General features: G+C 45.2%; 1 protein-coding gene and 1 pseudogene across 1 annotated transcript in view; both read right to left on the bottom strand.

The window, feature by feature from the left end:
* LOC126417130 (meteorin-like protein) overlaps positions 1–27,582 on the bottom strand; it is a 310,884-nt gene that overhangs the window by 71,424 nt on the left and 211,878 nt on the right. The window lies entirely within an intron of this gene.
* Positions 11,570–11,687, bottom strand: LOC126417845 (5S ribosomal RNA; annotated as a pseudogene).

The following is a 27,582-nucleotide window of genomic DNA, read 5'->3' as shown; positions in this document are numbered from 1 at the left end:
GCCCAACAAAACGGCAGTGTGGCCCATGAAAATGGAGTTGTAGCTAAGAAACGCTTTGGACTAGAAAAAAGAAATGAGAATATTGTAACCGAGAAAGTCATCCTGTTCCAACAGACAGCGGGAAAGACTGGATTACAATATTCTTTCGAATATTCGTAGCGAATTCAAAAATTCGAAGCGCGTGATACCGTAGAATAAGCAGAGTGGATAAATTTGTACATAGGGAAAGTAATACAACCAAGCGGTCTACTTAACGAAGCAAACAAAAATTGAGCCGAAAAAATGGAAATGGCTTATCAGTTGACGATGAACATTTGCAATAAAGACATCATTCTCGGTAAAAACAAAAATCGAACAATAGAACATGGAGAGTTGGAGACAGAGCAAAGGAAGGTACTACGGAAAATACTCTATCCTACAAAGCTTGGGAGTACATGGAAGAGCCGGCCGCGGTGGTCTAGCGGTTCTAGGCGCTCAGTAAGGAACAGCGCGACTGCTACGGTCGCAGGTTCGAATCCTGCCTCGGGCATGGGTGTGTGTGATGTCCTTAGGTTAGTTAGGTTTAAGTAGTTCTAAGTTCCAGGGGACTTATGACCACAGATGTTGAGTCCCATAGTGCCCAGAGCCATTTGAACCATTTTTTTGAAGTACATGGAAGAGAGGAAGTCATGAAGAAATGTACACCAAAACTGCAGATTTATACGATTCTCCCAGGGAAAGGAGAATTTCGTTTTATGGTCACTTGAGCCGAATGAATCTGCGAAGACTAACTAAAAAAATACTGCGCCGTTTCGACAAAATTCCGAAGTCGCGAAACAGCTGGTTCAGGGGAGTGAAAGGACCAACCAAAAATTAGCATTACAAGAGGGAATACTGAACAGGCCAACTTTTCGAAACATGATTAGAATTTTCGGGGGAAGGGGGGTAGGGCGGGAGGGGTGGTGAGTTCACGAGAGGGTCATAAAGCTTTTGACTGTAACGACAGATGAAACAAGAAAAGAATACTTAATCGTGAGTGAATTACGTCACGTGATATATAGATGGCGAAAATTTAAGAACGGACTGAAGAGGGGTACTGCTAACGGAAGTGTTTCCCTCGCTGTATTTGTGAGTGGAACAGCAAAGAAAATTACTACTAGTGGTACTCAGTACCCTCCGCCACGCGCCGTACGGTGTCTTGCGGAGTATGTATGTTGATGTAGAATTAAGGGAAAGCTACAAACAAATGGAATGGAGATGCGCATTTTTTCTTTGAGTTCAATAATTATTTAATGTTCATGTTATTAAGAAACATCATAAATTTTGTTGTTTTGTCTTTGGTCAACCTAGAAGTACTGAATAAATTGCAGATCAATGCGGAAACGCGAAAAACCGTGGCAAGTCGTCAGGTGACAGTAAGTAGCCACTGTTTATTTTAATGCAACCAGTCCTCCCGCAGGCGCACAAACACCAAACTCAATGTAATTAGCAATTTGCTAACCACGGGAAGTTGTGTCGCCAGTACAACAAGAAGAATCGAAGGCAGTAAATGGCTTCTGTATACATTCCAGAGCTTAGTTTGGCGTGTGTGAAAGTAAACTGAAAACCGGCTGTAACATTAACTAACAAGGGGAGGCCGCCAATTGTGAAATTCAGATTCGATTCATACTGCGCATAATAAAAGCTCATGGCCAAAGGTGTATTGTGGCAAAGCACCAAGATGCACTTCTCAGCCGTTGTCGAGAAAATCGACAGTTAAAAAAAAAACCGTTGCGGTGAAATACTCTCTACGATTAATAGTTTTCTACAGCGTCGTGGCGCAGCGGTAGGCGCTCGGGTTCGCAATTCTCTTTTCATATACTTAACAGTTCAAAACCGTTTGCACTACAGATGTTGTCAACCAGACTGTCTAGTGGAGAACTGTACGACATTTAGAATAAACACGAGGACCAGTCGTTCAAAAATCAAACTGAATTTCCTGAAAATTTTAAAAATGAAGGAAGGAAGGAAGGAAGGTTAGAACTGAACGTCTCGTCGGCGACGAAGTTGTTAGCGACAAAGCTGTAAGCTGACACTGAGGAAGGAAATCGGCCGTGTCCTTCCAAAGGAAGCAGTCTGGCAGCCGTTGTGGGCGATTTACGGCAATCACAGGAGATCTAAATCTGAATATGAATGGCAGCACGGATATCTGATCCGCCGTTCTCCCGGATACGGATCAAGTTTCTTGCCAGTGCGCCAATTAGCGCGGTGAAAGCTCAGTAACAATTAGGGGAAAACACAACAGCGCTTTGAAAGGAATAGTGGTGTTAGTAATTTTGTCAGATTTACTTTACTTTTGCGTTTCATCAACACTGTTTGCAGAGAGAGAGAGAGGGGGGGGGGGGTGGGGGGGGGGGATGGACACACTGTAGCAAAGTAACTCATGTAACAGAGTCCCACTTCAACTTCTGATTTGAAGACTAGGAAGAGTCAGTTAATTACCCCTATTTCCTTAAGATGCTGAGCCTGTGAGGAAAAAAGTTACCAGTTGACGTTTCGATAGCAGATATCATCATCATGCCACTTCCGCGATAGGCAGCTTACCACAAGGGGTATCAGCGGAAGCAGCCGGAGCTGTGGGCTCGAGATTCCGGCCACAGAGGGCGCCTAGACAGACCGATAAACAGAGTCACGAGTGACTCGGGAGAGCTCCGACATCCGCACGATGACCATTCATACACGGCAAGCTGCTTTGGGTAACCTTGAGGAAGAAGGACCCCAATTACACTCAGAGAAGAATCGACCAGCTACGGAAGGCAGCACTCGTTTGTTACAGGCCCTTGAATCGAAGCATTATAAATTTTTCCACTCACACGGTCTATTTATCAGCTTGCCATTTTTCATATGATATACTGCGAACTATGGATAAAGGAAACTGGCAGATTCCATATTCTTAGACTTACGAAAAGCGTCTGACACGTTGGCCCATTGCAGGCTGTTAAAGAACGCACCAGTATATCGAATAGGTTCACAGATACGCGAGTGGTCCGACTATTTCGTAAGTTATTAATCAAATGGTTCAAATGGCTCTGAGCACTATGGGACTCAACTGCTGAGGTCATTAGTCCCCTAGAACTTAGAACTAGTTAAACCTAACTAACCTAAGGACATCACATACATCCATGCCCGAGGCAGGATTCGAACCTGCGACCGTAGCGGTCTTGCGGTTCCAGACTGCAGCGCCTTTAACCGCACGGCCACTTCGGCCGGCTAGTTATTAATCCAGTATGTTGTCCTCGACAGCAAATGCCCATTAGAGACAAGTTTATCGTTGCGATGTGCCCTAGCAGAATGCCATGGGACCGTTATTGTTCTCTACACAAATAAATAATTTGGTGGACAGGGTAACAAGCCATCTGTGGTTGTTTGCTGATGCTGCTGTGGTGCACGGCTAGGTAACGAAGGTGAGTCACCACAGGAGGGTACAAGATGACTTAAACATAATTTCTATATGGCGTGATGAATGGCAGCAACATCTAAATGTCGAAAAATGTAAATTATTTTGTATGTGTAGGAAAAACAAACCCGTAATGTTTGAAAACAGCATTAGTAGTCTCCTGCTTTACACAGTGAGATCTTTTTTAATATCTGGGCGTAGCGGTGCAAAGCGATACTAAATGAAGCGAGCATCTGAGGATTGCGGTAGGAAGGGTCAATGATCGACTTGGAGAATTGTAGGAAAGTGTGGTTCGTCTGTAAAAGGGACCGCATGGAGGTCGCTAGTATGACCTTTTCTTGAGTTCTGCTGTAGTGTTTGGGATCCATACAAGGTCGGATTGAAGGAAGACGTCGAGGAAATTCAAAGGCGGACAGCAACATTTGTTACTGGCGGGTTAGAACAACACATAGGTCTTACAACGAAACATCGTGAACTCAAATGGGAATCCCCAGAGGGAAGACGACATTCTTTTCGAAGAACGGATATGATGTGGGATTTAGGATGACGTCATTAAAACACTCTTCTCACGAAATTTCAATCAACTATCTCCTCCGAATGCGCAGATATTTTGCTGATGCCGACCAACACAGGAAGAAACGATCCTCATCATAAAATAATGGAAATCATAGCTCGCACGAAATGATACAGGTGTTCTTTTTTCCCGTGTGCTGTTCGACAGTGGAAAAACAGGGAATTATTGTGAAGGTGGTTCGACGAACACACTGCCAGACACTTGCGTGTGATCTGCAGAGTAGACCTGTAGATGTAAATACGTCGCTGCCGATGGAATTTTTAAACCTGTAAACTCAGGAGTTGGCAATAAAAATGTGTTTGTACTTTGCGTTACCGGTGGTGCCAAGTGCGAACTAACAGCCGCATCGCTGTTTCGCTAGATTTTATGCCAGCACACGCCACTCGGCACATATGGGCTTCCGATGTACACACTAAACGTTTATTTTCCACCGGCCGAGGAGTCAACGGCCGCAGCTAGTGTTTGTGTTGTTTGTGCCGGTATGTGTGTGAGTGAGCGCGAGGCCTGATTTGCATACCCGCCGGCAGAGGCAGCACTATCAGTCAGCGTCGACAAACAAGAGCTGCTTTATGCTTTCATGGCGACCCTGTGACGCACGAACGCCTCTTGTCTGGCGCACAGAAAAGAGAGAGACTTTGACTGCTGCGCTGCGCTGCTTCGTTATTTTCCTTTTCCGTCAGCGCCGGCCGTCGAAAGAGTAAACAGACGATAGTGGCGTCTGGGCTGCAGGGTTCGGTCAGCGCATTCCTTCACAGCCAGGTGGTAAGGCCGGTATTACACTATCAAATTTCTTTGCCCAATATCTTTGTCCAATATCTTTGTCAAAGATATTTGATAGTGTAATAGGGACTTTGTCAAATGTCGTCCAATATTTGATCAAATCTAGGGCCTCGCTGTATATTTGATCAAAGAAACCGCTTGTCTTCTGTTCACTGCACTGTGACATGTTACCACATGGAGCGCTAGCATCGCTGCAGCGTTCTGTCGTCTGTAGTGTTTTTATAACCATTGCCGGTAAATACAATTGGTGTGTGCCGACAACTACAAAATTAATAGAGATGTCTGAAGCTGATGAGGCGCTTTACAACGTGAGGCACCCTGAATACAAAAATAGATTAAGAAGATTGGAGACCTAACCTGACCTGACCTGACCTAACCTAACCTAACCTAACCCTCTCCTGTAGCAAGGAATCGGAGTGTTATAGTGAGCCTGTCTTCTGAAGATGTAGCAGTTCTTAAGTGAATATTGTGCTTTGTGATATGAGGATACACTTCATTGAGCACATACAGAAATGTATGCTCATCCATTCTTAAGTAATTGATGTACGACTTGACGTCTTCCACTGTAAGCTCACGTAACAAGTTTTGTTGAATGCTTTTATCGTGTCGTCGTAAAACCCACGGCATCGCCCAGATTAGATTAGTTTTTTCGTTCCATAGATCCGTGCTGAGGAGATCCTCGTGGATGTGGAACATGTCGATTTTTTTTAAGCTGAAATAGCAATACTAATAGTATGAATAAATACAATATATCGTTTGTTTCTATTAAAAATTTCACCAGTGGAGTAGAAGGAGTTGGCCAGTAGTAAGTCTTTCAGGCTCCTTTTAAACTGATCTTTATTTCTAACTAAATTTTTTATGTTTGCTGGCAAATTATTGAAGATGAGTGTTCCTGAGTAGTGGACCCCTTTTTGAACTAAAGTAAGTGCTTTTAAGTCCTTGTGCAGATCATTTTTGTTCCTGTTATTGTATGTATGAACTGAGTTGTTTGTTGGAAAAAGAGATATATTATTTACGACAAATTTCATTAAGAAGTAAATATACTGAGAGGCAGTAGTTAGTATACCCAGTTCTTTGAAGAGGTTTCTGCAGGAGGTCCGTGAATTTACTCCACAAATAATACGTATTACACGCTTTTGGACCTTGAAAACTTTTGTTTGACTTCAAGATTTACCCCCAAAATATTATCCCATATGACATTATGGAATGAAAGTATGCAAGCTTTTTCATTTTTATGTTGCCTATGTCTGCTAACACTCGAATTGCAAATACAGATTTGTTAAGGCCTTTCTGCAGTTCTGTGGTGTGCTCCTCCCAACTGAATTTATTATCAAGTTGTAATCCCAGGACTTTTAAGACTGTCAACCTCGTATGTATGGTTCCATTCCCCCCCCCCCCCCCCCCCCCCCACTTCTTTTCCGCATGTGCACACAATGCAATTGGAGTACGTAGAACTGCTGCGGTTAAATAACAAGTTGTTGTCAGCCATCTTGAACTTTGACGAAAAATTTGATGACAGTGTAATACCCCATCTAGCGCTACGTCAAAGATCTTTGTCAAATATATTGGACGGAATACTGGATCACATCTTTGATCAAATCTTTGACAAAGAAATTTGATAGTGTAATACCGGCCTAAGGGCAGTCGCCGGCGAACGGTACGTTCACTGGGGTTACCGATCGACTTCGACGTCAAGGAATCACATAGCGCGTCAAGCCCATCTTGGACGTTTGTGTGATCATGAGTCCTTTCAGATAGACGAACGCGCAGGGAGGGGCGGGCTGTGCGTACACCAGATTTGGACGATCGGGTTCTACTGGTGAGACGAACACTAGTACAAGCTTCTGGCAAGAGGGCCGCCAACATGGCCTAGGATAAAGTACGATTACGTGTATCCTGAATGACGACCGCTAATATCCCTATCAACCGCAACGAGTGCAATGATTGTCAGCAGCGGGTTTCCCTCTACGTGAAGGATTTTGTTGATGGTTTTTGCACCAGACCATCAAAATTATGGGAGTTCTGTCATCGGTCCTCTACAACAACGAAACGACATTTACCAGAACTGGTATCATCCATCGTAATCTGTGGGCTACATACAATCAACGGGGAATGGCTGAGGCGTCGCATCAGCATCGGTTCATCATGAATGTAGGGGCAGGGTTTCTTGGCAACGACACACACAGACCAATTATTATTTGTGTGTGTGTGTGTGTGTGTGTGTGTGTGTGTGTGCGTGCGTGCGTGCCGTCACGGTAGTGGATCGAAATGGCGTGACGTACACGCTCATGGCGATGCAGAATGCCGTGCTCTCGGAAAACACCTCTGCATTTGTCCCGCCAAATAATAGGAAATGCAGGGAGACCTACGGAGGTTGGACGACCGGGCAGGGCTAGCAGTTAACACTGAACGTTAATAAACGTATTGGCATACATAGGTTCGATTACACTACTGTCAAATAACACAACAGCAAGTGGCGTAAAATATCTAGAAGTGAGTGTCGGAGTGACCTAAAGCGGAATGACCACATCAAACAAACAGTAGGAAAAACAATATGCAATTCACTGGTAGAATCTTAAGGTAATGCAATTTGCCCAGGAAAGGAGTGGATTTCAGAACACTCGATCTACTGATTCTTGAGCATTGCTCATCGGTCTGGATGTCGTAACCAACTTTGATTAATACGAGAGACAGAGAAGTTCCAATGGGAAATGACGCTTCTGGTCGCCGGATCGCATACTACAACGCCAGACGCTGGAAGATAGGTGCTGTGCACCACTGAAACGTTAGCTGTCAATCCGAGAGCGAGCATTCCAGGAAAAGTTGGGCAACGGATTTCCTCCCACATACGTCTCGCTAAATGACCACGACACGAAAACTGTACAACTTAGAGCTTATATGGTGGCTAATCGACAATCATTCTACGCAGTTTGTCAAGTGCTGCAACAAGTAGTTGTCTTGTTAAAATGTTGCTTTTTTTGCTATATACATGTTTATAACTTTTTATTATCGTTCCTGGGAATCCAATAACGTCGAAATGTCTGGAACGTTTGATCATATTGTTCGCGGACTGCTTTTGGTGGACTATTAAGTGGAAATGTAATAATGAACTGAGCCGGCCGGGGTGACCGTGCGGTTCTAGGCACTACAGCCTGGAACCGCGAGACCGCTACGGTCGCAGGTTCAGGTTCTAATCCTGCCTCGGGCATGGATGTGTGTGATGTCCTTATGTTAGTTACGTTTAAGTAGTTCTAAGTTCTAGGGGAATGATGATCTCAGATGTTAAGTCCCATAGTGCTCAGAGCCATTTGAACCATTTTTAATGAACTGAACAGAGCCCACTCTGTTACAAGAACACGATTTCTTGTTTTGTTTAAACCCCTACCGTATTTTAACACAACTGTGCCACTTTCAGTAGGTTTTTTTTCTTTTCTTCTTTTACATTGTGTGTCCCCTATGGCTGCCAAGAGAAAGAAACGAAAAAACCACCGGAAATGTCACAACTGTGGTGAAATATGGTTAACGATTTTTTTTAAAAAAATGGTGTTCTTGCATGAAGTAGGGCCTTCTATAGTTCATTGTTACTTTCTGCAAGCACAGTAATGTAACCAACTACCCCATTACGATAAGAAGAAATACAATAATTCAGCGAAACTTTTATTCCAGAACTCGCAGCAATAGTGCAGCTGAGCTAAACATCGGGATTGCCACAACCATGCAAAAGTGTAAGAAACGCGTCGTAAATTAAACAAAGCTTTCAGTTTAGTGGCTGACTACGTCGTGTTTTTGTTTGTATTTTAAATAGACGGTCACGGAAGCAGCCTGATAGTGCTTTCTTGGTCAGCCACATGGATCCTGGCGTTGGTGTCTTCCTTTTTATGTTGCAAGCTAACGTCGCAGGCGTGTTTTAGAATGAGAGAGTCTTCCATTTGACATCAATAATAGGTCTCCTGTCCGGCGCAGTTTGTACAGCCCGACTGACTTTCTTACCCGTGGCCGCGATGGCCGACACAAGCTGCCGCTAGCCAATCAATATCTGACATGTTAACGAAGACCCTCTCCACCAGGGCCCGGGCATAAACACAAGACATCTCTCAATTATCGCCTCCCGGATTAAGGCGTGAACGCCAGAACACTTCAGTTAATGCCTAGCGGTACTTGCCCACTCATTGCGACGCTCTCGGTCACGTCAGAGACGTGTCCGCCGTTAAGATAGCTCTGTTTTAATTACGGAGGCTCGTAACGGGACGAAGTGCTCATCCGTCGGGATAGACAAATAAAGCGAGATTACACAGGAATGTCGCCGCTTCCGCATCGGCGTACAAGTTAACACAACCCCGCCCATCTCCTACAGACTAAGTCTCTGGTTTATATGCGTGCTGGGACTCAGGGAGCGGTTGTTATACGCCTCAACTGCGTCCTCAAGTTACGAGGCGTCTGAATTTATTGAGTAACAGGAGTAGTGAATTAACGGCAAAATTCAGGGTAAGAAACATAACAAAAAAATAAAAATAAAAAAATACATCAATACTTCATAGCTCTGCCGGTATTGCAGCAAAAATTACACAGAAGCTAAGTTATTTCAATAAGAAATTAATGATTACCATTGGCAGTACATTTTTTATACCGAGGTCTTTGCTGTTACTCTTAGCAAGGATAACGGCATGTTGAACCAGATGGGAAGCCTTCGTAGTTTAAAGCTTACGATGCTTTTAATGCACATCAGAAAAGCCGACACATTTACGGGGTCAAAATTCAAATATTTCTGGAACACTGAATGTACTGAACACACGTTTTTATGAGTCATATCGCGCAAAAGATGTCTGCATAGTGGTTCGTACATCTTTCATTCAGGACTGTCTCGAGTCCACTGAATGGACTTCTGACAGCTGACTGGTTTCAAACTTTTAAGCTTCCCATCGTATCACTAGTCTTACTTCGTATTAATTGTAGTTTCACAGTAGTACAATCACGAACATTACTCCAGTCACATGCTACGCTGGTATAATCTACACTACAGCAACAAATTGAAACCTTTTTCCTAGCAACAAGGTACACGGTGCAGACTGAACTCGTCCGCCAACGCCGTGGCCACTGGCGCAGTGAAGTTTCATCCGCCGCCAGTAGTCTGGGAATACAAGCCCCCATTGTTAATGGAAGCCGTGCTTAACCAACCAGTGGTTTCAGCAATTTCAACGCTCAATGGTAACAGGCACAATACCACAACAAACGCAGAAGAGACTGCGGTCTCTCTAGAGTCCTCATCAGAATCACTATCATGCCACGAAAGTAACACGTCATACATATAGCGTCCGTCTTTGTCCCTAGAAATAAATGTGTGTTGGTTTCAAGAGACCAAGATGGGCTTATCTGCGATCAAGGCCATTGTGAACAGTAAGTCTTTTTCAAAATAAATCGTATCATCTAATTTGACAACACGAAATTTAATCGGTACTGAGTTACGGCCAACCGTCTCGTTGTGTCTCTACCGCAAAATTAAGCAATTGTCAAGTGAAAGTATGTTCTTTAACGGCATTCGATGTGAGAGTGTTGCAAAAGTTACAAATCTCAGGATTTTCAGCGATATATTTCGTTGGAAAGGGGTATGGAATATTGGAAATCTGCTGCTGTACAAATCGTGGGTTGAGTGGCTATAGGTGAACGCCTGTCTGCCCCTCCTCTGCTTGCCGATTTTTATGTATGAGGTATAGTCTGTGAACTACTGCCTTCGTTTGTTATAAACTGAACAATTTTGTACTCAATAAGAAGTAAATGAAAAAATTACAAGTTACTTAAAAATAACGTTTTCAAAAAATTTTATAACATTTATGTAGAATTATTTTAATTAATATAGCAACCAGCCACTTTGTTATGTGTTTTTATTGAAGCCGTCGTCAGTTACCGTAATATATATTTAAGTCTTCAATCATAGTTACAACACTGATAGCAAACTCGAGGTTGCAGCTGCCCTGTGCAAAATAACAATTTTGTTTAGCTACTATACTTTACGAGTTGGAAATTTACGATGTACTGATGTCGATGTCTTAAATATGTACTGACTGAAGACTCAAAAAATTGCGCTAACTGAAGATGTATGAAAGCCTGAAACGCTTATTAGCTTAAATAAATAAGTTTGACAGAGTGGCTGGTTGCTGTAACTATTAAAATCATATAAGCCACCGCCACAGAGATGAACAGCCAATAAAATAGATAAATTGTTATTTATGTAAAAATTTGTGTCAAGTAAATCTAAATACCCTACTTCTGTCTGCAGCTACAAGAACGCCTAGACTGTCTGCTTATAAATTCAATGTCTGTTGCTCTACAACACGATTGGCGTGAAGACTTACATTAACGAGTCGTGGAGTGTGTTGTGAAAGAGGGTCATGTTTGCGCTATCGTAGGGAGTTTTATTTCTGTGGAAATTGGTGTATAACTATAAAATATTGGCTTGTTCACTGTGAACAAATACAGAGGACAAAAACATACGGTAACTTGTATTATTTAGAAGAAAAAGCTACCTTGATAATCCAAACTAAAGGTTGCATGTAATTTCTACTACTGAAAGCTTGGGCCAACAATCATATCTGAAGAATACAATAAACTAAACTAAAACTAAACAGGCCATGAAAGCCCAACGGTACTGACTGGCTGCCGTGTCATCCTCAGCTCACAGGCGTCACTGGATGCGGATATGGAGTGGTATGTGGTCAGTACACCACTCTCCCGGCCGTATGTCACGTTTCCGTGACCGAAGCCGCTACTTCTCAATCAAGTAGGTCCTCAGTTTGCACCCCGCCTGCCAACAGCGCTCGGCAGACAGGATGGCCACCCATCCAAGTGCTAGCCCAGCCCGACAGCTCTTAACTTCGGTGATCTGACGGGAACCGGTGTTACCACTGAGGCAAAGCCGTTGGCACGAAGAACACAATGAAGCTGCCAAACAACATGCTAAGTACCCGATTTTATAATTTATTAGTGCAGACATGACTACTTTCATTATTTTAAGCAAAAGGACAAATCTGTAAAGTTCGTACATCACTGGAGTAATAACCCCCACTGAAAGAGCACGTCTGTACGACAGGAAGGAAGGAAGATTGTGGTTTAACGTCCCATCGAACATCAAGGTGATTAGACATGGAGTATGAGCTCCCAATGTTTCAAGGATGGGGAAAGAAATCGGTCGTGCCATTTGAAAGGAACCATCCTGGCATTTTATTGTGTACATAGTTCCGCGTAGTCAGCGCGTACACAACTTTCCCACTAGAGCGCGCCCCGCTAAGCAGAACAGCGCAGGCGCAGCGCTCGTCCGTCTCCGCACTACGAGATGGCGCTGCCATAGAGACGGACCAAATTCTGCTTCCGCCGATCCGCGTATTAATATGTAACGCAGCCAATGAGATTGCTGCTAACGTAGAACCTTTTCTCCTCGCGGATCACACTCGCGCAGTGATGCCTGAGCGCGCATGGTATTAAACGAGTGTACAGACCTCCGATTAGTCAGTCTGCATTAGTCTGTAGTCAAGTTTCAGTCTGCACCTAATAAGATTATCATATTCCTGTACATAGCCATGAAGAGAAATGAATAGACACTTTGTCAAGTATCAGAGATATGAGAGAATAAGATTAACGTACCAAGACCAAAGGAACTTCAGACTATCAATTGTAAATAGCATCCAGAACCAAGTTAAGTAATTTTTAGGCTTGTTATTATTTTAATAAATGTGTGTGAAAATTAATCAAGTTCTGTTTAAAGTTGGTCACCATCAAAAGCGTGCAAGTGGCATTTCTATCGTCTGATCTAACGGCAGAAGATAAACACGCCACGATAAGACCACGAGACATATTGCTGACACTCGCCTACTTCGTTAGAGCGACAAGTCAAATAATCTGATGGTGTGTGTACCAAAGGTCTTACAGTACACACACCACACATTTGCTGGAGCGATTAAGGAAAATCACGGTAAACTCTAAACAGGAAGGCCGAACACGGATTTAAACCATCGTCCTCCCGAATGCGAGTCCAGTGGGGTAACCAATGCGCCACTTTGTTCGTCCCGCTCAATTTGCTGAATTCATGTATTTACTCTCCTTTCCGGTGATGCATTTTAATGAGACCTTCCTTGCTTCGACTACTCAGTGCAATCGTGTGTCCCAGAGAGGAGAAGTGTCTCTTCTTGCAGTACAACCTTACAGAAAGTTATTCAACACGGTAAATCACTGGAATTCCAGTGCGCCGGAGGACGTCGAAAATCAAGAACAGGGCCGGAGAACTCTTCCGTTAACAGCTGGGAGGTCCCGCGCGTTACTGTATGTGGAGAGAGAGATTCAGGCGCCCGTGTTGTTGGTTGCTTCTCGGCGGGATACGGACTGGAAGCCCTCGGGCGCTCCTCAGCCCCCGCTATCTGATGCCCGCCATCGGCCTGCGCCGTCGATACGCTATCGGCGCCATCCATCACGGCCGTAATTGCAGCGAGAACAACAGGTGAGGCATCGCAATTGGGTGCTCGTGTGCGCGCGCATCGGCCGGCCCCCACGGTGGGGGAAATACTCCAGAAGGTGGCTGGCAGCGTGGCACGAGTTGGAATCTCGAAACCGGCTCCCGGCTACGGCCGCCCTTAGTCGTCATACCAATTACGCGCAACGGTACAAGGCAGCGTCCAGTGTGGAAACGTGGAAAATTAGCCACGACTTCTCTGAGATGAGGTGGGGTTGGCGAGGAGAAGACGGGGGAAGCCAAAGAGTAACGACATGCCTTTCATCTGGTGCAAACCGGTGCTTCACGTCAGTGCTTAGTCAGACTTCACTCGGCGCACGTGGCAGTCCATTATTCGTAGTACCATTTAAATATACGACAATAAATAGGCAAATAAAAGAAAGGCATCCATGCATATTATGAAAATGTATATATGTATATTCCGCATCTCCTCCTAAACCACTGGACCGATTTCACCCAAACTTTGTGTTGTGTACATAGTTCCGGCCGGCCGATGTGGCCGTGCGGTTAAAGGCGCTGCAGTCTGGAACCGCAAGACCGCTACGGTCGCAGGTTCGAATCCTGCCTCGGGCATGGATGTATGTGATGTCCTTAGGTTAGTTAGGTTTAACTAGTTCTAAGTTCTAGGGGACTAATGACCTCAGCAGTTGAGTCCCATAGTGCTCAGAGCCATTTGAACCATTTGAACATAGTTCCGGGTAGTCAGCGCGTACACAACTTTCCCACTAGAGCGCGCCCCGCTAAGCAGAACAGCGCAGGCGCAGCGCTCGTCCGTCTCCGCACTACGAGATGCCGCTGCCATAGAGACGGACCAAATTCTGCTTCCGCCGATCCGCGTATTAATATGTAACGCAGCCAATGAGATTGCTGCTAACATAGAAACTTTTCTCCTCGCGGATCACACTCGCGCAGCGATGCCTGAGCGCGCATGGTATTAAACGAGTGTACAGACCTCCGATTAGTCAGTCTGCATTAGTCTGTAGTCAAGTTTCAGTCTGCACCTAATAAGATTATCATATTCCTGTACATAGCCATGAAGAGAAATGAATAGACACTTTGTCAAGTATCAGAGATATGAGAGAATAAGATTAACGTACCAATACCAAAGGAACTTCAGATTGTCAATTGTAAATAGCATCCAGGACCAAATTAAGTAATTTTTATGCTTCTTATTATTTTAATAACTGTGTGTGAAAATTAATCAAGTTCTGTTTAAAGTTGGTCACTGTCAATCTGCTACTCTAAGCGTGCAAGCGGCATTTCTATCGTCTGACCTAACGGCAGAAGGTAAACACGCCACGATACGACCACGAGACATATTGCTGACACTCGCCTACTAAGTTAGAGCGACAAGTCAAATAATCTGATGGTGTGTGTACCGAAGGTCTTACAGTACGCACACCACACTTTGTACACATATACCTTACTGTCAGCCGACAGTCGCTGTGGGGTGAGAACGCCTATCTAACGAAAAGGATGGGAGGAGACGCGTGAATTCCCACACTTACTTCATCCAGTATTTGAGACTGAAATTACTTAGCGACTTGCCACAAACTTTACACATACACTTTGTGATCAAAGGTATCCGGACACCTGGCTGAAAATAACTTAAAAGTTCGTGGCGCCCTCCACCGGTAATGCTGGAATTCAATATGGTGTTGGCACACCCTTAGCCTTCATGACAGCTTCCACTCTCGCAGGTATACGTTCAATCAAGTGCTGGAAGGTTTCTTGGGGAATGGCAGTCCATTCTTCACGGAATGCTGCACTGAGGAGAGGTATCGATGTCGGTCGGTGAGGCCTGACACGAAGTCTGTGTTCCAAAACATCCCAAAGGTGTTCTATAGTATTCAGGTCAGGACTCTGTGCAGGTCAGTCCATTACAGGGATCTTACTGTCGTGTAACCACTCCGCCACAGGACGTGCATAATGAACAGGTGCTTGATAGTGTTGAAAGACGCAGTCGCCATCCCTGAATTGATCGACAGTCGGAAGCAAGAAGATGCTTAAAATATCTACGTAGGCCTGTGCTGTGACAGTGCCACGCAAAACAAGGGGTGGAAGCACCTCCACGAAAAACACGACCACACCAGACCACCACCGCCTTCGAATTTTACTGTTGGCACTACACACGCTGGCAGATGATGTTCACCGGGCATTCGCCATACCCGGACCCTGCCATCGGATCGTCACATAGTGTACCGTGATTCGTCACTCCCCACAGCGTTTTTCCACTGTTCAATCGTCCAATTTTTACGCTCGTTACAGCAAGCGAGACGTCGTTTGGCATTTACTGGCGTGATGTGTGGCTTACGAGCAGCCGCTCGACCATGAAATCCAAGTTTTCTTACCTCCTGTCTAACTATCGCAGTACTTGCAGTGGATCCTGATCCAGTTTGGAATTCCTGTGTGATGGTCTGGATAGTTGTGTGCCTATTACACATTACGACCCTCTTCAACTGTCGGCGGTCTCTGTCAATCAACAGAAAACGTCGGCGTGTACGCTTTCGTGCTGTACGTGACCCTTCACGTATCCACTTCACTATCGCATCGCAAACAGGGACTTAGGGATGTTTAGGAGTGTGTAAATCTCGAAGTCCTTGAGTTCCGCGGAGCGCCCCATTCTCCTCTCTCACAATGTCTAACGACTACTGAGGTTGCTGATATGGAGTACCTGGCAGTAGGTGGTAGCAAAATGAAACTAATATGAAAAACGTCTGTATTTGGGGGTATCAGGATACTTTTGATCACATAGTTTAATTTCTAACCTTTAGGGAAATTTCTAGCCTTTAGGGATATTTATTTCTCGCTGACGACTCCTACAAAATGATGAAGGGGAAAATGTTTATCGCTTACTTTTCCGCTGTTCGTGCAGTAAAAGTGTCGCATGTGGCCTAACGTTGTAATTTATTACTACTTTAACACTGACCATCCAGGTATACTGAATAATTTGAATAGAGAAAGTTATCAGTCGGACTTCATTCTGATACAAAAACGGTTTAGGAACTGTCTGAAGAATCCCAGAACTTTCCCAGGAGCAGAAACAAAATTCAGACCACAACCTCGTAGTGGGAGAAATACACGTGAAGTTGAAGTAACTGTGGAGAGGTAAGACAAAAGAATAGTTAAATGTGGAGATACTCAAGAAGAGAGGTAAGGTTTCAAAAGATGGAAGACAGGTTTATGGAAAAACGGGACAGAGCTAGAAAGAAAGAATGACTAAATGAAAAATGGATAAAAATGATGGAAGGACTCATGGACTCTGCGAAAGCTGTACTATGAATTAAAGTGTCCAAAGGATGAAGAAAAAATCGGTAATGGGAAACACTTCGAAAAGGATGGAAGAAAGGAGAAAGTGGAAAGTGTAAAAATCTGGAAAATAAAGAATGCAAAAAGAGAAACAAGAACGTGAATAATGAATTAAGAAGAGAAACTGAAGAAGCAAGGGAAAGATGGATGAATGGGAAATGCGAGGAAACAAAATGAAAACAGAGGGAAAGTATGAAATGGTGTACAGGTAAGCTAGGGAGATTGTCCGCTTTCTTTTACTTCCATAAACTAACACGGAAATGGAAAGAGTGGGCCGCGCGACAGCTGTGGAACCACAGGAATTTTGAGCAGATGGCAAGAAAATTTAGAATGTCTGCATAAGATGGATTAAATACTAAGTGAAATCAAGCCTGCAGAGGAGGAATGTGTGCCGGAAGATGGAAACGGGTGCAGCATCATTCAAGTAGAAGTAGAAAAGGCTCAGAAAGAGATGAGGAATCTGAAGGCGACGAAGGGGAATGGCATGACGATTTTCTTGGAACGGTAATGATACCAACTGAGAAAAAGAGAAACACCAAAAAATGTGGTGAGCGTAGTACTATTAGCCTAATTTCTCATGCAACTAAAGCATTGCCGAGAGTGCCGAAAAGATGGTTATATGGTAAGTTGGATAGACGGGGTTGGGAGACACAGTTGAGATTTTGAAGATGAAAGCGAACAAGAGACGCTATTGGCCTGTTAAGAATCATAGGGGAAAGGTATATCGAGAAACGTTGAGAAATTTATGTAATTTTTGTTGATATGAGGAAAAAAAATCTTTCGACAAGGTACCATGGAAGGAGCTGATGGATATCTTGAGGTGGAGGGGGAGTAGACTGGAAGTAGAGGCGACTAGTGCAGAGCCTATATTTACAACAGAAAGGAAGAATAACGATTGGAAATGAAATGTCTTTAGGAAGGTGCACTGGATGGGGCATTCGACAAGGTTTCCCCTTTATTGTTCAACTTATACCTAGAAGGGAGTATTGCGAAACGCTTAGATGGAAAAAGAGGAATGAGTATTGGTGGAAAGACAATAGAATTTGTACGATTTTCTGAAGACATGATATTAGTGGTAGAAAGTGAACGGACTGTAAATTAAATACTGAATGATGCATGAAACTAATACACTTGTGTAAAATTAATGCAGTAGTTTGATGGTTCCAGTTATAAGGTTTTAATGTGAATTCCAGGGGACAGGTCTGCAATTGTAACTTTTACTTAAATTGCATTCGTGTGTCATAGAAAATTATGAACTGTAAAGACTGTTTAGTCAAATTTGTGAACAAGTAAATCTCTAAATACGGATACATACTTTAAGAAATAATGACGAAAAATTTGCATTGCAGCTGGTTTCTGAAACTCGTAAGCAGATACTACTGAAACCGTGCAATTAGCTTGTACACTCCAGACTGCCAAAAAACATCGCCCCCACGCGAAAGCATATTAGAATCTTCGCGAAAATCGCGGTGTACTGTGTTTACGACCAAACTGTTGCCCCAAGTTGGCGCTCGCGGCTTGTTTCGGTAGAACCCTATCCGCAGTTTTCAATTACGAGACAGCGCCTCAGTAGGAGAGAACCGCCCCGTCTGAAATTACACCACGGCTAATTTATTTTGCCCCCTTTCCCAATTTTCGAGGCACTCCTTTTTAGGACCAGCAGCGGCGAGGAAGTGTCCCCCGTCCCCCTCCCCCAGGCGCCGTCCCGAGGACACAAAATGTAACCTGAGACGAGGAGGTGGACAGGCGTATGAGGTGATCAAATTTTAGGGCCTTATCTGCATTTAAATGGACGCCCAACTTTCGAGGCGTTCCTTTTGCTGCCGCCTAGAAGGCATGGGACGGTAAACCGGGTCAGTAATGAGGAACTGCCGAAGGTTTATTACGGCGGTCCCAAGGTAAGGAAGATCCGGCGGCGAAAAAACGAGAGCCACTACGGCGTTGCGTGCATGAGTGACACACACACACACACACACACACACACACACACACACACACACACACACACACACACCGCAAGAGAATACATTTCGATTGCTCACACGTAAGTGTGAAAACTTGGAGTAACACGCAACGAAGGCTAATTCTTGCGCGCGCGTAGTGAGAGCAATTGAATCACTCTGTGGAAGAGAGACCCACGTAATAAACAGATGTTTTACGGAAGAAGCAGTTACATCGGTTTTTCGTGGTGGGTTCATGTAGGCAATCAAGCGTAGAGTTTAATGTATCGTCTACGTCGTCATTACTAGAAAGAGAGTAATAACGCCGTCTGGCAGTGATGGGGCAAAGAGCATATCGAAAGTTGGTTGGTTGGTTTGGGGAAGGAGACCAGACAGCGTGGTCATCGGTCTCATCGGATTAGGGAAGGATTGGGAAGGAAGTCGGCCGTGCCCTTTCAGAGGAACCATCCCGGCATTTGCCCGGAGTGATTTAGGGAAATCACGGAAAACCTAAATCAGGATGGCCGGACGCGGGATTGAACCGTCGTCCTCCCGAATGCGAGTCCAGTGTCTAACCACTGCGCCACCCCGCTCGGTCGCATATCGAAGGAACCATCTGAAGTGGTTTTGGTAAACCACAGGGAAGAAATGTGTGTGAATACCTAAGGAAACAAACTGCTGAGGCCATCGGTCCCTAGACTTACACACTACTTAAACTAACTTATGCTAAGAGCAACACACACAGCCATGCCCGAGGGAGAACTCTAACCTCCGGTGGGAGGGGCCGCGCAATCCGTGACATGGCGTCTCTGACCGCACGGCCAGTCCGCGCGGCAAAACCACAGGGAACCTCAGTGGGTGTATTAGCTGTTGTATGGACGGGAGTTTTGATCCAGGTTGCTTCAGAATACTAGGCCGGAGATTCATTCTGCTTGCCACGTAACTCAGTATACAGTTACGAGCCCATACGGAACGAAATCTTCTGGAATTCAGTATAGGCTACGATGCATAACCTGAAGCGCATTCTTCACATACCGAAGGAAGGAAGATTAAGAGTCTAAGGTCCCATCTTCACCGAGGTTATCAGAAGCGAAGCACAAACTCGGATTAAGGAAGGATAGATAACAAAATCGGCCATATCTTACAAAGGAACCGTCCTGGCTTTTGCCTTAAACGATTTAGAGAAACCACGGGAAGCTTAAATCTAGACTGCCGGATGTGGATTTGAACCGCCGTCCTCCCGAATGCGAATCTGTTCACATACGGTATCCTCAAATGAACACAATGCCGAGCAGCATTGCATCCACCTCACAACACATTCGAAGTGGTCTCCGTGGGATTGTAGGCGATACGCGTAGTCGAATTTTCTCTTTTGTGAGAACTGAATGGCGTTCTGTTAAATTGTTAAAAACCATTCAAGAGCCAAGATCGCATAAAAAATTTATTTATTTAAGACAAGAGGTTTCGACAGACTATGCTGTCATCTTCAGATCTTAAAATCTTTTGTAAATTCATTTTACCCTGACCTCATGCGCAAGATGTCAAGTGCATAAAAATAGCACATTATAGAAAGTTTGTCATCGCTAAAATATTTAAAAACAAAGTACCTTTTGTAACAGGGAAAGTCTATATACATATTGCATACAGTTGCTTCTTGCATCAAACAAACACAGTACACAACAGCACAACCGTTTACAAATGCTGGAGACATTCTAAACAGTGCGAATCCACTTTGCACGATTTACTTGCTATGCCTCTGAAGTGAGTTATGCTCTGTCCAGTAGGGTCGAAATTAATGGACCGCATGCTAGAGAAGCTTAGGCAGCACATGGATAAAAGTACGTAACATTTGCCGGTATGAAATGGCTCAAATGGCTCTGAGCACTATGGGACTTAACATCTGTGGTCATCAGTCCCCTAGAACTTAGAACTACTTAAACCTAACTAACCTAAGGACATCACACACATCCATGCCCGAGGCAGGATTCGAACCTGCGACCGTAGCAGTCGCGCGGTTCCGGACTGAGCGCCTAGAACCGCTAGACCACCGCGGCCGGCTGCCGGTATGATATTACACTTTTAACTCGTTGTATAAATAAATGGCCGAAGTGGGAAAGGCAGACTCCTTCGGAACGCATTTTATATCATTCTGCTATCGCCAACAAGATACAGTATAGTTGGGTAGAGGTACGCTGTCTGCTCAATCTTTGCGTGGCACGGAGTAAATCTCTGTCTGTGATCATCCCCGGTCAGTAATCTGTACTGACACCTGCTGACAAAGTGCTGACTTGCAGCGTGCAATACACTGTGTGGAACAGATCAGAACGTACTCACAAGGTCTGGTGTGACAGGTAATTAAAGCTCAGCTTCTCTCTTCAAATTCTTAGTGACACGAACACTAAGTACAGGAGGAATTTTTTTTCTTCCGCGTAGGGAGGGAGGAAGTCGTAGGCGAAGGCCGTGTCGGCCAAGGAAAAACACAAGCAAGTAAACATCTGAAAAACACGCAACTGTCGTCTGATGAAATTTATTCGACAGTCGATACTCCACGCGTTGCAGCTGGCTACCTCCAATCAGAGATCTCGGCGTCACGCCCGCTGCCAAACTGCCACAACTACTGGTCAAGTCAATTCCAATTCCTTGTCCGGTTTACTTTCTCGTTGTCTTTGGATCCCCAATCACGGGTCTGGGACATGCATTTCGTATTTCATCACACATGATAACCACACAAAAAGCAAACACACACAAATGGCTCTGAGCACTATGGGACTCAACTGCTGTGGTCATAAGTCCCCTAGAACTTAGAACTACTTAAACCTAACTAACCTAAGGACATCACACACATCCATGCCCGAGGCAGGATTCGAACCTGCGACCGCAGCGGTCGTGCGGTTCCAGACTGTAGCGCCTTTAACCGCTCGGCCACTCCGGCCGGCCAAACACACACACACACACACACACACACACACACACACACACACACACACACACACAAATGAAATTCACAAAAATTCACACATTTCACATGCACCACTAACCAGACACTACTGGGTACGTTCGCAAAAAACGCGATACAGTGTCACTGGGGGCTGGGCTGTTTTGAGGGAAGAGACCAAACTGCTAGGTCATCGGTCTCACCGGTTTATGGAAGGACGGGGAAGGAAGTCGGCCGTGCCCTTTCAAAGGAACCATCCCGGCATTTGCCTGGAGCGATTTAGGGAAATCACGGAAAACCTAAATCAGGATGGCCAGACGCGGGATTGAACCGTCGTCCTCCCGAATGCGAGTCCAGTGTGCTAACCACTGCGCCACCTCGCTCGGTACAGTGTCACATGTACAGTTATAATCACAGCGATCGGCTTACAATAGGTAAGCTTCGCACGACATTGCGTGAGGCCGAATTTTTAAAGGCTGCAATTCATCATTGCGATTGGCATACCAGTCATAAGTTCGCAGCACACTATTGTCTCGTAGCGCAATGGTTACAAGATTAAATGCTGCGAAATGTTTTTGTTTCTAAAGTTTGATTATTTTTGCTGAGTTATTTGGTTTGAATGAAATTTCTTTGCCGCGTCATTTATCATCATCTTACTGACTTTTTTATTTGCTCTTTTTTTATCGTTCTTTTTCGTTTGGAAACTGGCTTCGTCGCCCGTAATATGCAACCAAGTGCAAACCAGGACTGCTTATCGGTAGGTAACGCTGCAGCTCGTGTGTCAGTATGAGGATAGTTTCAGGCAACTGAGTGAGTAATTACAGTTTGCTTTTAGCACTGGAATTGAATTTTTTCTGTCTTGAGTTTGCTCGTGGAGGTTAGCTTTAATCGTCGTGAACAAAGCGATCGTGATTTTAGTTCCGTAATTGATTGTTGACCGCCGTTTTCTTGGATACACTGCACATCACGTGGTTGTGGTTAGCTTAGGACGTACGTTTAAATTCACAGCGACAAAACACGTTGTCTGTCGCAGTTCAGCCATTGGTCACTTAAATTCAGCTGTCTACAGATCATCTAAATTCAGCTGTCTACAGATCATCTAAATTCAGCTGTCTACAGATCATCTCGCACTTCCGACATACTTCAAGGCTGCTGCTTACACTATTGCTTCACGCCACACATTACGAGCATTTTGTTTTTGTATCACCTATAACGTAGCGGAAGCCGGCAGCAGCCCACGTGGCAACACTGCAGCGGCAAGTGGCGGTCGTCAGCTGCCAAGTAATTTTAATCGAACTACAGTGAAATATTCTGCGAGGTAACGAGTCGAGAAAGAGAGTTCCTTTCCCCTGTCAGCTGCAGCAATCCGAAAAAAGCTAATTTTATGGTAAATGTGAGGGGATTAGATAGCAAGGCCTTAGTGTGTCGTAATCAAAAGAACGCCACAGAGAAAGCAAGTAGGCCAAGTTCCGATAGGCCAGAAAGGTGGGCTGACGTAACAGTCGTTGGCTAGGCGTTCCCGACGGCAATGGAAACCACCTCGCCACTACCGTTGTCACCTAAGGGCCAAGGGAGGGTGCGGGGTCTTATTGCTGCAACCTCTCTCTTCTTAGCACTGCTCCCTTCATTTATGGATCATTTTAAGTTTTTACAAATCATAGAATATCTTATTATCCTCTGATTTCATCACTTCGCATGTTTTGACAGACTTTTCACAACGCTTCTATTTCACTTCATTTCGTTAAACCTTCACTGAATTTCTTTGAATGAATGTGAACTTCAGAGACAAAATCTCTGAGGTTATTCACCGATACCCTCTGAGTATGTTGATACCAGGGATGCCTGATCTTCATTGGTACGTCCGAGAGTAATTGCATTTCTTTTGATTTCTAACCCCCCCCCCCCCCTCCTCCCAGAACGTTTATCATTATGTCTGTATTGCACTGAAACCCGCCTCTGTGACCGATGTCGCTTGATGTACACCTATATAGTAGCGCTCTACCAGCAGCTCAAGCCGATTCGACTAATGGTGTGCCGGCCGATGTGGCCGTGCGGTTCTAGGCACTTCAGTCTGCCTCGGGCATGGATGTGTGTGATGTCCTTAGGTTAGTTAGGTTTAATTAGTTCTGAGTTCTAGGCGACTGATGACCTCCGAATTTAAGTCGCATAGTGCTCAGGGCCATTTGACTAATGGTGTTGCGCAGTGGTTAGCACACTGGACTCGCATTCGGGAGGACGACGGTTCAATCCCGTCTCCGGCCATCCTGATTTAGGTTTTCCGTGATTTCCCTAAATCGTTTCAGGCAAATGCCGGGATGGTTCCCTTGAAAGGGCACGGCCGATTTCCTTCCCAATCCTTCCCTAACCCGAGCTTGCGCTCCGTCTCTAATGACCTCGTTGTCGACGGGACGTTAAACACTAACCACCACCACCACCACCACTAATGGTGTTGGATGAAGTTTTTAGTGCCAGTACGTAATTGGCCTGCAAGGTGAGTATAGTTGGTGGTGTAGTAAAGTTCCTGATCACCAGTCTTTGCACCATTCAAATGACAGCATGTGACACTGTTGGCGTAGATCCGTTCGTGGGATGGAGGTGTTAAGCTCGGTGCTCCGCTTGGTGCTATTCGAGAGGATTAGGCTATTTGCCGGCACCTGGTTTCACACTCTTTCTCTCATCATCCGACAGACACATCCACGCATCCGTTGCACTCATCTACACTCCACAAATACGCATACGACACAACGCTTGTATGTCGGCAAAGAAAAGAGCCAATATGCGCCGAGGTAGAACATGCTGTCCAAAAGGCGGATACCGCAGCCAACAATGCCATACGATATTTGTACTCAGTTTTTACTGCACTGAAAATACCAGTACACCTGTGCAAACAGCGAAGTTGCGCGCTGTTTGTCTCGTTTAGAAACGAACTTGTTCGATTCACTCACGGTACTTGGTCTTGACGATAGAAATCCCCGCTTTACTCTTAGAGAGGAAGCTTGCAGTTAAGTACTGCTCGGTTCCATCTCCAATTTGCTTCTCCGAAAGTGTTAGTAGTACGTTAACAGCGACACACAACAGTGGGAATCGGTTTACAGGCGAAGAGCTGGTAAAAATGCATCGCGTGTGTGGACTGACTGAACGCAATACAGCGGATGTATTTTCCCAGAAACGATGGTAATTGGGATAACACACTAGGTAAACCGTAATTGTATTGTTACTCTGTAACGAGCCACCGGATACCAACAGTCCCTTACTCAAAGACTCGGGAAACATTCCGGAACAACCTCCAAAATATTGCCGTTTGAGTTATGATTGACCCTGTATTTTCAGTAGTATGGCTGCGACAACTGTGAGATTCCGCACTACACGCGCTAACAGGCTTCCTGTTTACTTGCTGTACACAGTTATCTTTACGGAAAATCGTTGTCACCCCCCCCCCCCTCACTCACTCACACACACACACACACACACACACACACACACACACACACACACACACACACACACACACCTTCGTAGACGGATCCAACAACTCGTAAAACTGAACACGAAAGCCCCCGTAGACGATCAAACAACTCGTAAAAGTGCACGAGTTTGTCAATTTATGTGGCAGTGTGTCGCTTTTTACGACGTGGTTGTCAAACTCGGACTCTGTTTAACGCGTCTGAAAGAAATTTCGGTTGACATCCGACGTGACAAACAAGCTTGGCCGTTTACGCATGCGTTTGTCAACCAATAACCAGTTGCTTGCCGGAGTATTATAGCTTTGAGGTACCTGCAGGTAGAGTATATTTCGAAGATATGAAATCTATATCCTGCGTTGTACCTCGTACGTTCCCCACTGATGCCGAAATACTTCGCTGCACAATGGGCACAGCTTGACAGCTTCTACAAACGTGTGGTTAAATTTGACAAAAAGTGTTGGTCAGTCTACGCAGTAGACTAACAAACAGCGAATTTGACGAACAGGTTTGATGGTTTTCTGGGGCTTTTAACGTGGAATTGGCGGAAATGAGGTGGATGTGTGGGGTAATAAGGAAGGACGAATTAGAAATGAATCTGGTAGAGGAGCTGTGAAAGTGGGACCCATGGGGAATAAGATACAAGAGAACAGACTAAGGTGGTACGGACACTTACAGAGAAAAGGGGATAAGTATATCGGAAAGAGTTGAAGATATAGAGATTGAAGGAGCGAGAAGGAGAGGAAGACCGAAGATGAGGTGGAAGGATAAGATATCCGGGGACCTAAGGGAGAAAGGATGGAAGAAGGAAGAGGCAATGGATAGAAAACTATGGAGGAGATGGACGCAGAAGAGCAACGCCGACCGTACGTGACGTGGGACAAGGCGCCGATAAAGAAGAAGAAGAAGAAGAAGAAGAAGAAGAAGAGCGGCTTTTAACTAATCATAATAGCGTCGGTCGTAAATGACTAATGCCGGCCGGAGTGACCGAGCGGTTCTAGGCGCTTCAGTCTGGAACCGCGCGACAACGACGGTCGCAGGTTCGAATCCTGCCTCGGGCATGGATGTGTGTGATGTCCTTAGGTTAGTTAGGTTGAAGTAGTTCTAAGTTCTAGGGGACTGATGACCTCAGATGTTAAGTCCCATAGTGCTCAGAGCCATAAATGACTAATGTAGTTGGGGTAGAATAGCGGAAAGGCCACGGTGAGGTGAACAGACGACGAAACTGGTTACCTGTTGCTCTGGCAACTGTCCTGTAAACAAGAAGGCCTTCATCACTTTTTTTATCTTGGTATGATTAGAAAATATGACGTAGGCCTTCCAGTCACAGATTGACTTGAGGAGAACGTCCACCGGAGATTATTTTTAAGCGAATGGATGAAATTACGTGTTCTATCATCTCTGGCGTCATAACACTCATCAACCTCGGTTTAGTCCAACAACGATAAGGAAGCGTATTATGGAGGTGAGCTGGTTTAATTGGATACGGTAGAGGAGCTTCGCGCGAGAAAAGCAGGATTTTTGACCCACATCAGCTGTTCATTGTTCGGGGAATAGGCAAGAGGACTACCGACCGGGTCGCGATGACTTGAGATTACAGTGGGCGCCTGCCCGCGTAGCCCGTAAATCTGGCGGCAGGCGGCAGAGGCGGCGGCAGCACGTGGAGCGCGTCCTCTCGCCTGCCCTGTCCGCCCTTTACGACACGATCCTAAATTAGGGCCGGCACCTCGGTAAATTACCGGCCCCCGCTGCCCCCTCTACACTTCCTCTGCACTTTCACCGGCACTCGCCGCTCCAGCAGTGAGCGCAAGGCCGCGTCCTCCGTACACTGCGTCTGACAAGGCGGTAGAACGGAAATCCCTACTGTACCAGACCACCGCAGGCCGCAGTCACATTCAGAACTACGCAACCGCCTCTGCACTACCCCGCTGCTAGTTCTACACTATTGGCCATTAAAATTGCAACACCAAGAAAAAATGCAGGTGATGAACGGGTATTCACTGAACAAATATACTAGAACTGACATGTGATTACATTTTCACCCAATTTGGGTGCATAGATCCTGAGAAACCAGTACCCAGAACAACCACCTCTGGCCGTAATAACGGCCTTGATACGCCTGGGCACTGAGTCAAACATAGCTTGGATGGCGTGTACGGGTACAGCTGCCCATGCAGCTTCAACACGATTCCACAGTTCATCGACAGTAGTGACTGGCGTATTGAGACGAGCCAGTTGCTCGGCCACCATTGACGAGACGTTTTCAATTGCTGAGATATCTGCAGAATGTCTAGTCAGGTTAGCAGTCGAACATTTTCTGTATCCAGAAAGGCCCGTACAGGACCTGCAACATGCGGTCGTGCATTATCCTGCTGAAATGTAGGGTTCCGCTGGGGTCGAATGAAGGGTAGAGCCACGGGTCGTAACACATCTGAACTGAAACGTCCACTGTTCAAAGTGCCGTCAATGCGAACAAGAGGTGACCGAGACGTGTAACCAATGGCACCCCATACCATCACGCCGGGTGATACGCCAGGACAGCGAAGACGAATACACGTTTCCGACGTGCGTTCACCGCGATGTCGCCAAACACGGATGCGACCACCATGATGCGGTAAACAGAACCTGGATTCATCCGAAAAAATGACGTTTTGCCATTCGTGCACCCAGG

Source organism: Schistocerca serialis, chromosome 8 (assembly GCF_023864345.2).
Source record: "Schistocerca serialis cubense isolate TAMUIC-IGC-003099 chromosome 8, iqSchSeri2.2, whole genome shotgun sequence".
Taxonomy (NCBI): domain Eukaryota; kingdom Metazoa; phylum Arthropoda; class Insecta; order Orthoptera; family Acrididae; genus Schistocerca; species Schistocerca serialis.
Note: the sequence above shows the minus strand (reverse complement) of the source record. Positions and strands in the feature narration are given on the sequence as shown.